At 38.5% G+C, this 11,151-nt stretch overlaps 1 long non-coding RNA gene across 1 annotated transcript; it reads left to right on the forward strand.

Annotated features, from left to right (window-relative positions):
- The first annotated feature begins 49 nt into the window (after positions 1 to 49).
- LOC138975771 (uncharacterized) lies at positions 50 to 10,252 on the forward strand. Its single transcript, XR_011458742.1, has 3 exons — positions 50 to 222; positions 2,129 to 2,372; positions 6,960 to 10,252. It is a non-coding gene; the product is annotated as an uncharacterized lncRNA (long non-coding RNA).
- The last annotated feature ends 899 nt before the right edge of the window (positions 10,253 to 11,151 follow it).

Consider the following 11,151-nt stretch of genomic DNA (forward strand, 5'->3'; position numbering starts at 1 on the left):
TTTATTCAGACACGTGTCTAGCTGACATCACATTTACTTCAAGCGCCTGTAGAACAAAAGGGGCTTGAACTCGTGATTGCATGATTGATACTGATTGAGAGTACGGTCCCTTGAATGTTACTTTTACACTGATAAGATCAGTGTACTTTTGCCACTGATCTGTACTTTTAGTTTTACCTTCAATGGCGGACTGTATTTTGGACTGCACTCGAAGTGATCCAAGTAAGTCAGGTTTGAAAGACGCTGACAAGATAATCACAGTTTGTTACCCAGTTTGTTTCTAGTGTCTTTTTCACTCAAATGATTCTTGAATGGTATAACAGTTCAAGTAGTTAACAACTGCAAACTGTATGCATACGAGACTTTTTAAAGCACAGAGAGAAAAGTTATTGCGTACCGCCCCCAACCACAGGCGGTATAGGTATCGTAAACTGCACCAACACTATCATGTTAAAATCTAGTTTTTATTATGATAGTGTTGCTGCAATGAACCGGTACTACTTGTCTCCGAAAACCCCAGAAAAACCCCGCAAACGTTTTTTTACGTCCCCTCATTCATCATTGTATTCCAAATTGTTTTGGGTCTGTTATAATGCCTACGTGTTTTGAGTTTGTGTGACAAGTGTCACCCATCGAACTACAGGCTTTTCTTCATTGACTGTTCCCTGTCAAGTCGGTTCTTGAACTGGTTAATATTACTGTTGTAGCAATTTTAGTGGTTTGACAGTTAATTCCAAACTTTTGCAACTAAATGAACATTTCCTTATATTACTTTGTGAGTTTTTGTAAAGTGAACTTATAATTTATCTCTACTGTTTCTTGTGTTTTTGTACACATTGTCAGTAAAGATAAAAAGGAGGATCTGTTAATATCATCCACTCCGTTCAATATCTTATACGCACTGGCTATACTCACTCCGAGTGTATGCAAGATTCTGTCCCCCTATATTGCCTGCAATGACACAAACCAAGTGGTGGTTGACTTTAAAGATACTGTGATTTGCAGAAACTTCATCATCTGCTTGGGCAATGGTAAGATGCAACCTATGCGATGTAATGGTTGCCTTGTTGCAGTAAGTAGGTTTTTCAGTGCAATATTCATTCTACACAGGCACAGCAACGAACAGTATCAAACTTTCAGAAACCTCAGTCAACTAGCATCCTGAAAGGGGAAAATTGAATTGTTTTGGGCAGCCTATTTCCCCGTCATCAAATCAAAAGAGCAGCATCTTAGACGCACCAGTCAACTCACATACCCACCTTGTTTGACCTACATTGTTTGACCTACAGCTCCCTACTTTCAAACTGACAAAAGTTCAAATTCTGCTGACTTAGTCTTGATGATGAAAGATTTCTATAATGTTTAACACGTTTGTTTAACAAGCAGTCAATCTATTCTTTAGGTTTTTTAAAAGTTTGGGCTTGCACCATAGCCAGGCTTCTAAATGATACCTATACGTCCACACAAAATAATAATTTCTTTGAAAAATGCTCAGTCTTCAAGGAGAGCACCTAAGGTCTTCTCTAGCAGTAAGTGTTCAAACGAAAAGAAGTTTTACTGGATGTAAAAGTCTGGCGGTGTCTGTGATTAGAAATTCATAGTTTACAGGAGGCAGAGTGGGCTTTTAATTGGTACAATGCATGCACTATAATTATTTAAAGAAATGTTCATCTTATTATCATGAAACCAAAACACTATTCAGATTTTAGATTAATCAGCACCTATCCAATAAAGAGGGAAGGCCACAAAAACATCCTTTCACTTTTAAGATATAAGTGACTGCAATATAATATTTATGATATTGCCATCTCAAAGTCACTTAATATATATATATGTCTTTTCAAAACCAAAGGCAATTAATTTAGGTGTCTGTTTGGGCTTATTTACTAGCCATACTCTGAGCTGTGATTTTGAGCTCAATGCGCAAGGCATACAATCTCTCACAGAGCACTGTGATATATATATATGGAGATCTTTTTCCTCACAAAGTCACACATGGTAAACTTGGGCCTGGTTTGGTGCCTGTCCCAAGCCTTGCCACAATCCAGTTTTTGGGAAAGGATGCAGTCAGAATAACTACTGAAAATGCCTGATACCCTATAAATGCTGAATCTTGCTTGTTTTGCAGCAACAGTGCCTTGAACTGTGATCAAACAGCTAGGGACCATCAGCACCTTGAAAAGTGAACAGTCAGCGATCGTCAGTGCCTGCATGAAATGACAACACCTTGAACTGTAAACAGTCAGGGGCCATGGCTTCTAACTACAGCATGGAGGAAGGAGACTCAAGCATTCTTTCGGATGTCAAGATAGAGATTGATATCGCCGAAGAGACACCGCAGTGTTGGCGCATTCCTGAACCACATGCATTTGGTAAGGTTAAAGAGAGATGTCAGGTATAAAATGTAAAATGTCCAGAAATCCCGTGCCTTTCTGGTAAACTGCTTGCTTTTATTGTCACAGGGACATAACTCAGATTGATAGATCTGCATTTTCATGATGTATGTAGGATTATGTCCTAAAAATAACAATTCCAAAAACTAATGAAGAGAATACAAGTTTTCTTATTTCTTGGAACATGCTTATAGAAAAGAAAGGTGTAATCATACTGAATTTTCTGGGTATGTTTTATTCAGTTGTTCGTTTGTACGAAAAAAAAGGAGTGGGAGGCACAGGAGGGATATTTCTTGACTTTATTTAGCGTAGTAGAGGAAGACATGGACATGGAATGAACACCCTGTAAACAAACAAATAAATAGGATGACATTCTCTACAATTGCTCTTTAGGAACTGAAGGCAATTAGTATTTACAATAAAAACAGTTACAATAAGTACTTCAAGTTATTTCAGTTCTATACGTTTGAATATTACATGTACATGTATAAGATCACTACAATTACATTTTTTTACAATAAAATCATAATAATTAAGCAGAAGTGTAATGCCAAGGCACTGCATACCCCCCGCGAAGGACAAATCACCTCTCTCTCTCTCTCTCTCTCTGTCTCTCTCTCTCTCTCTCTCTCTCTCTCTCTCTCTCTCTCTCTCTCTCTCTCTCTCTCTCTCTCTCTCTTACACACACACACACACACACTCACATACACACAGTCTAACACACACACACATCCACAACTACGCACCACAGTGACACACACACACTCAGATATAGGCTTCCCCCTCTCTTTCTCTCTCTCTCTCCCTCTTACACACATACAGTGATACACGCACATAAACATGCAAACAAACACAGTCGCCACGTGCGCAAGAGAAAGGCCCAAAAGAGGGGATGACGTCACGATGCATTGACGTAAAAACATTGTGACGTGGTCTACTTGTGCGAGCATAATTGCTGTAGTCTCGGAAATTCGACCCCAACAAAGCGACCCTGGGTGGCGTTGGATAAAACAATCGAAGAATTGGGCGACACCAGTCGTATTTAAGTTAGTATGTTTCCAATTTTTCATAAACTTCCATCCCCAACTGTAGCCCCAGTTAAGGCACTAAGAATCCTTCTTTATCATATATTATCAACATGAACATTTCTCAAGTCGATTACAGTATAGCGTTTGTGGGATACCTCCAGCTTTGCTGGGATTACATTAACCACAAAAGTTTACTTTCTCTGAATGAAAGTATTCTAAGTCAAACAGGTTTGAATCAATACATGTAACAAGCGTACCTTGTAAAAGTGATAAAGGTGCATATATGCTCTTGACACCATATTTAATGTCCAAAATTCCTAACTGCTATGCCTTGAATATGACTAGAAAAAAAGAGATCCTAACTTACACAGGAGACAGCTCAAATGATTAGATAACAGAAAAGCATGCAACGCAAGATTCATGGCTTACATGAAATGGAGATCACAGTCAGGTTGCCGTGTTCGTGTTGGCAAACCAGTCAAACAGGTTAAAAACTATCAAAACCTCCAAATTCTTTGTTGCGGGAGGGCCAAAACTTTCAAAACAAAAGATTTATTTTGTTTGCATGACTATACTAACCAGAATGAATGAGTGAGTGAGTGTGTGTGTGTGTGTGTGTGTGTGTGTGTATGTGTTTGTTAAAAAACTGCACAACAATTAATCTAAACTTGGCCAACAAATTATTTTGACAAATTTCACACTCAAATTAAAGCATTAAATCCTGTGTTATTTCATTCACATTTTCTGTGCGAGTTAAGGACATTCATTTGACTTTGTGGATTATCTTTTGGAATAAAAAAAACGCTGGCGCTGGACCCGAGTACTCTTCAGACTGGCTCGCTCCCCCAGTATGAAAGTTTTTGTCTTGTGCACGTGGATTTAAAAAATTATTTTTTAAATTTATTTTACACAATAAAAAAAATTATTAGAGTAAAATAAAACATTAAAACGTTCATAATAAACAATAGTAAACAAGAATTAAAAAAAAAAAAAAAAAAAAAAAAATAGACCGCCCATGCCGAGAATCGAACCCGGATCACTTGGATTTAAAAAAATAAATAAATAAATAAAATTATTTATTTATTTTACACAATTAAAAAAATTATTAGAGTGAAATAAAACATTAAAACGTTCATAATAAACAATAGTAAACAAGAATTTAAAAAAAAAAATAAAAAAAAAATAGACCGCCCATGCCGGGAATCGAACCCGGATCACTTTGGCCATAGACGGACGTGCTACGACAACTTTACTATAGTTGTGTGCCTTGAATCACTGTGTGTATCTGTCGCTCTCTCTCTTTCAGTCTCACCGAGACCAAGCACTGTATTGTAGTTTCTTTGCCGAGACCAAATGCGGCTGGCTTGCAAATCATGCTTTTCTCGTCACTGCGTGACGTGTTCGGCTCAGCCGCCTACAAGTCTCCCCTTTAGTTCAGGCTGTTCACAAAGCGACCAGCCTCCCACCGCAAAAACTCCCCCCGTTAAGAGTCGTTTTGGTGAAATATTTCGCATTTAGGTCCCAGGTAACATTATGAAGTTTTAATACGATCAATCGGACCTATTATCAAGTTAGTGTATCAACTTTTGAACGAACTGCGCCCAGTAGTTTCCCAGCAATAAGCTGTTAAGTCGAGACAGACAGACAGACAGACACACACAGACACACATACACAGACACACAATTAAAGTCTGTTGGACCCTAGTACTGCGTACTTGGGGATTAATATTTCTTTTATAGGGATCCTGTGACCCCTGCTCAAATAAGGATACAAACGTACTCTCAAAATCGACCGGACAAAAACAGAAGGGACCTATTAAAAAAATCAACTAAAAATCACAATAGGCAAAACTTTGCAAATTTTACATACAAAATTTGTTTTACCCAGATTTGTTTAGCTAGCTTACGTATTTCGTGTGGTGCAGGTGTTGATGGCATGATTGGTCCCGCTTTTGCGACAATTTTGAGGGGTATCATGAAAAAAAGTGCAGTATTTCCACAATGACTGGGTTGATTCCTTTGAAACTTTCAGAATATTTTGCCAACATACTAGACATACTTCAAGTAAACTTTTGGATTGTTACAGGCGTGTTTACAGGGCTAGCAAATGGGCGTCAGTATTTATACACAAATCAAACTTTGGCAGTACAAGTACTGTATCAATCATTTGTCTAAGGACATGCGAAGTCATGAATATTTTGGACACAAGCTAGCCAGGGAACAATCCCATGATGAGTTTTAATTTTTTTTGCGTATCATAGCATACCATCTAAACAAATAACTGCAACAATCCAAAATTGTATTTGAAGTATGTCAAGTATGTTGGCAAAGTATTCTGAAAGTTTGAAAGCAATCCACCCAGTCATTGCTGAAATACAGCGTTTTGTCATGATACCCCTCACAATTTCTTTGTCAAGCGTATAATAGCAGACTACTTTTAACATCACAATAATAATTAACAAGTCGCGTAAGGCGAAAATACAATATTTAGTCAAGTAGCTGTCGAACTCACAGAATGAAACTAAACGCAATGCCATTTTTCAGCAAGACCGTATACTCGTAGCATCGTCAGTCCACCGCTCATGGCAAAGGCAGTGAAATTGACAAGAAGAGCGGGGTAGTAGTTGCGCTAAGAAGGATAGCACGCTTTTCTGTACCTCTCTTTGTTTTAACTTTCTGAGCGTGTTTTTAATCCAAACATATCATATCTATATGTTTTTGGAATCAGGAACCGACAAGGAATAAGATGAAAGTATTTTTAAATTGATTTGGACAATTTAATTTTGATAATAATTTTTATATATTTATTTTTCAGAGCTTGTTTTTAATCCGAATATAACATATTTATATGTTTTTGGAATCAGCAAATGATGGAAAATAAGATAAACGTAAATTTGAATCGTTTTATAAATTTTTATTTTTTTTTACAATTTTCCGATTTTTAATGACCAAAGTCATTAATTAATTTTTAAGCCACCAAGCTGAAATGCAATACCGAAGTCCGGGCTTCGTCGAAGATTACTTGACCAAAATTTCAACCAATTTGGTTGAAAAATGAGGGCGTGACAGTGCCGCCTCAACTTTCACAAAAAGCCGGATATGACGTCATCAAAGACATTTATCAAAAAAATGAAAAAAACGTTCGGGGATTTCATACCCAGGAACTCTCATGTCAAATTTCATAAAGATCGGTCCAGTAGTTTAGTCTGAATCGCTCTACACACACACACACACACACACACACACACACGCACATACACCACGACCCTCGTTTCGATTCCCCCTCGATGTTAAAATATTTAGTCAAAACTTGACTAAATATAAAAAAGAACATAATAACCACTCTGTCACAAAGCTAAGTGACGTTTTGTCATTTTGTTGCAGTGTTAAAGTCTGTGAAAAGAGAGAGAGTTGCAGAAACAGAGCAGATTTCATCTGGTTTTGGTTTATCCGATACTCCAAAAGACTGAATTTACCTGATTTGACGGATTTGCATCGTACCTGATAAGCTGACATTGGTCTTTGTTTTCTTTTCCAGTGCCTATAGGGGAGGTTGTTGCCAGAGAGAACACAGCTACTGTGCCTGCAGTGCAGACAGTGAAAGGACAAGCTGCAGTCAGCAGTCACAGTGATACCTGTCTGAAGCAAGAGATACAGACACCAGAAACGCAGACTGCAGTCAACACTCACAGTGATACCTGTCTGAAGCAAGAGATACAGACACCAGAAATGCAGACTGCAGTCATCACTCACAATGATACCTGTCGAAACCAAAAGATACAGTCACAAGAAACACAGAAACACTTAAAGAAGAAAACACATCCATGTACAGAGTGTAATGCTATGTTTCAACAGTCTAGTCATTTGAAGCAACACATGTTGACACATACAGGAGAGAAAAAACATGCATGTTCAAAGTGCGATGCTAGGTTTACACTGTCTGGTAATTTGACGCGGCACATGTTGACACATACAGGTGAGAGGAAACATGCCTGTAGAGAATGCTATGCAAGGTTTTTAGAATCTGGTCATTTGAAGCGACACATGTTGACACATACAGGAGAGAAAAAACATACATGTACAGAGTGTGTTGCAAGGTTTGCGCAGTCTTGTTCTTTGAAGCAACACATGTTGACTCATACAGAAGAGACAAAATATTCCTGTAAAGAGTGTGATGCTAGGTTTACACGTCCTGATTCTTTGAAGAACCACATGTTGATACATACTGGAGAGAAAAAACATGCCTGTAAAGTGTGTGATGCTAGGTTTGCACGATCTTCCAATTTGAAGCGACACATATTGTCCCATATAGGGGCAAGATTGCATGCATGTAAAGTATGTGATGCAAGGTTTGTACAGTCTGCCTACTTGAAGCAGCACATGTTGACACACACAGGAGAGAAAAAACATGCATGTACAGAGTGTGATGCTCGATTTGCACTGCCTGGTACTTTGAAGCAACACATGTTTACACACACACGTGAAAAAAAACATGCATGCTCCGAGTGCAATGCTAAGTTTGCATGGTCTTCTAATTTGAAGAAACACATGTTAACACATACTGGAAAGAGAAAACATGTATGTACAGAGTGTGATGATAGGTTTACACAGTCTTCTAATTTGAAGAAACATGTGTTGACACACACCGGAGAGAAAAAACATGCATGCTCAGAATGTAATGCTAGGTTTGCAGGGTCTTTCAATTTGAAGCAGCACATGTTGACACATACTGGAGAGAAAAAGCATGCATGTATTGAGTGTGATGCTAGGTTTACACAGTCTGGTAATTTGAAGCGGCACATGTTGACACATGCAGGAGAAGAAAGCATGCATGTTCAGAGCGTGATGCTAAGTACAGGCAGTCCTTTTGATTGAAGCAGCACATGTTGAAACAGCACATGTTAAAACATACACCCCCGCAGGTTAGGGGGAAGAATTTACCCGATGCTCCCCAGCATGTCGTAAGAGGCGACTAACGGATTCTGTTTCTCCTTTTACCCTTGTTAAGTGTTTCTTGTATAGAATATAGTCAATGTTTGTAAAGATTTTAGTCAAGCAGTATGTAAGAAATCCATCGCGATATAACCTTGAATGGTTGAAAACGACGTTAAACACCAAATAAAGAAAGAAAGTATGTAAGAAATGTTAAGTCCTTTGTACTGGAAACTTGCATTCTCCCAGTAAGGTCATATATTGTACTACGTTGCAAGCCCTTGGAGCAATTTTTTTATTAGTGCTTTTGTGAACAAGAAACAATTAACAAGTGGCTCTATCCCATCCACCCCCCCGTCGCGATATAACCTTGAACGGTTGAAAACGACGTTAAACACCAAATAAAGAAAGTTAAAACATACAGGAGAGAGAAAACATGCATGTTCATAGAGTGATGCTATGTTTACACACTCTTTGTATTTGAAGTGACTTATGTCAACCGTCTGGGGGTACCAGCAAGACGCAAAGATCTAGCTGTTCCTTGGTGGTTTTTTTAGTTGCTGTATTCACATGCACACACATTTATAAACACATACAGGGTTTAGATTTGTGGGGTGACACCAAATAAAGAAAGAAAGTTTTTGATTTCAATGCGACTCGCTGTAAGCTTATCTGCAACTGCACGTTATTGTGTACCTCTGAATCTAAAACGCAACAAACGGCTGCGAACTAGAGCGGTGGCGGTTGACGGTACAGAGGAACTGGCGCTACGCACAACCGTCGTCTGCTACGAGAAAGACGTTTTGCGTGACACGTTTCCGGGCTTTTTATTTTTTCAAACTTTCAAAACTTCGAATTGTACTGATCTTGTCTTGATGAAAAAAGAATTCTTTTATGATTTAAGAATGTTTATGTAACAAGCTGTCAATTTTTTTATTTAGATTTTAAAAGTTAGGTCTAGCACCAAAACAAAACAAAACAAAACAAGCCTGATTGTCTGTTTTCATAGTAAACGAAAATAAATTCTTTGAAAATGTCTCACTCTCGACAGAAAGCAGCCAGGATGTTCCCGTTTGGTGAGCGTTCAAATAGAAGTATGCTTGCATTGTGTGTAGAGGCTCGGGGAGCTCAGTGATGGTTTACGGGAGACTTGCTGTGCCTTTAACTTCCCCATTCAACATTCTTAACTAATGTGAGTCATGGCTTGTTTTTAAAATGGTGAAACAACACAAGCAAAGGCACCAAAAATGATACCATCTGCAGGCATGGGAATTGTCCGCTGAACGTCGGATTTCCGCCGATTTTTTTTTTGTTTGTTCCGCCAAAAAAGCAAAAGTGTCCGCCGAAAAAATAAAGGGGGGAGGCACACAAAAAAAGCACCGGTTACTTTGGCCTTTGCGCAAAAGCCCGCGAAAACTTTCCGTACTTTGTTCACGCACTGCTATCGCCCGCCTCAGTTACTTGAACTTTTATGTTTGAAAGTAAACCAGATTGCACAGATTGTGTTACATGTTACATTTTCCTGTTTGTCTCAACAGATCAATTTTTTTACAAATTTAAACCATATGTAATACATGTAAATATTTTTTTTCTTCAATAAAGCTAAAATTGGTACTAAAAACTCTGATTCTAACAACAGAATTTAATGGCAAACTTGGAGCTCAGATGACACCAGATTGCACCATCTGGGTTCTTTGGAGAATTTTTTTCCGGGGGGGCATGCCCCCGGAACCCCCTAGTAAGGCTAGGCGATTCGCGCCGTCGACTTCACGCTTCGCGTCTTCAGTTATAAATTTTCAGCCTTTTTTACAATTTTCAATTCCCATGCCTGCATCTGCTCAGTGCTGTAAATACACAAATCGTTGAAGTATGAAAATGAGTAATAAATAATGCCGCGTGCAGGCTCTTTTTTGGTGGTCATTTGTGTTATGTATGTGTGCGTGTGTGTGTGTATGTGTGTGTGTGTGTGTGTGTGTTGTGCTTGTGAATTCTTTGCCAGTTTCCTTACCCTTCCTGTTTTGTTTTGTTTCAGTATTTCATTGTCAGTGCATCATGTGAGTTCTGCTTTAGTCTTTCTTTCTTTGTCATCTCTGTTATTTTGTTGTTGTTTTTGTTTTGTTTTGTTCGGTCATCCTCTTCTCCTTTTATGTTTGATCATATCTTCATTCATTCCTTAATCCTGGTGGAGCCGGTGAGGCATATCGCACATACCACTGATCATGACCAAAATGTCTCTGCCTTCCCCAACGGCGATTTTTTGGGCCTTTTTCCTGTATTTACCAGTTTTGGTTCCCCAAATACTTCACTGTCACTGTCGGCTACTCACAACCATGCTCTGAATGCAACCCCTTTCCCCTTTCCTACCTTTTTTTCAACACTGATTTAATGTCTGGCAAGGAAGTACATGACAGGCAACATCAGTGATGACACTCGCGGAATTCAATGACCTTTTAATCGTTCCAACTACAAGAAGATGAGACAGTACTACTATATGCCCTCTTTGTGTCTTGTTTTTACATTTAGTCAAATTTTGACTAAATGTTTTAACATAGAGGGCCTGGGGGAATCGAGACGAGGGTCGTGGTGTATGTGTGTGTGTGTGTAGAGCGATTCAGAGTAAACTACTGGACCGATCTGTATGAAATTTTTCATGAGAGTTCTTGGGTATTTTTTTCATTTTTTCGATAAATGTCTTTGATGACGAAGGCCGGACTTTGGTATTGCAATTTAGCTTGGAGGCTTAAAAATTAATTAATGACTTTGGTCATTAAAAATCTGAAAATTGTAATTAAAATTAT

This window comes from Littorina saxatilis, linkage group LG9, assembly GCF_037325665.1.
Source record: "Littorina saxatilis isolate snail1 linkage group LG9, US_GU_Lsax_2.0, whole genome shotgun sequence".
NCBI classification, from domain to species: Eukaryota; Metazoa; Mollusca; class Gastropoda; order Littorinimorpha; family Littorinidae; genus Littorina; species Littorina saxatilis.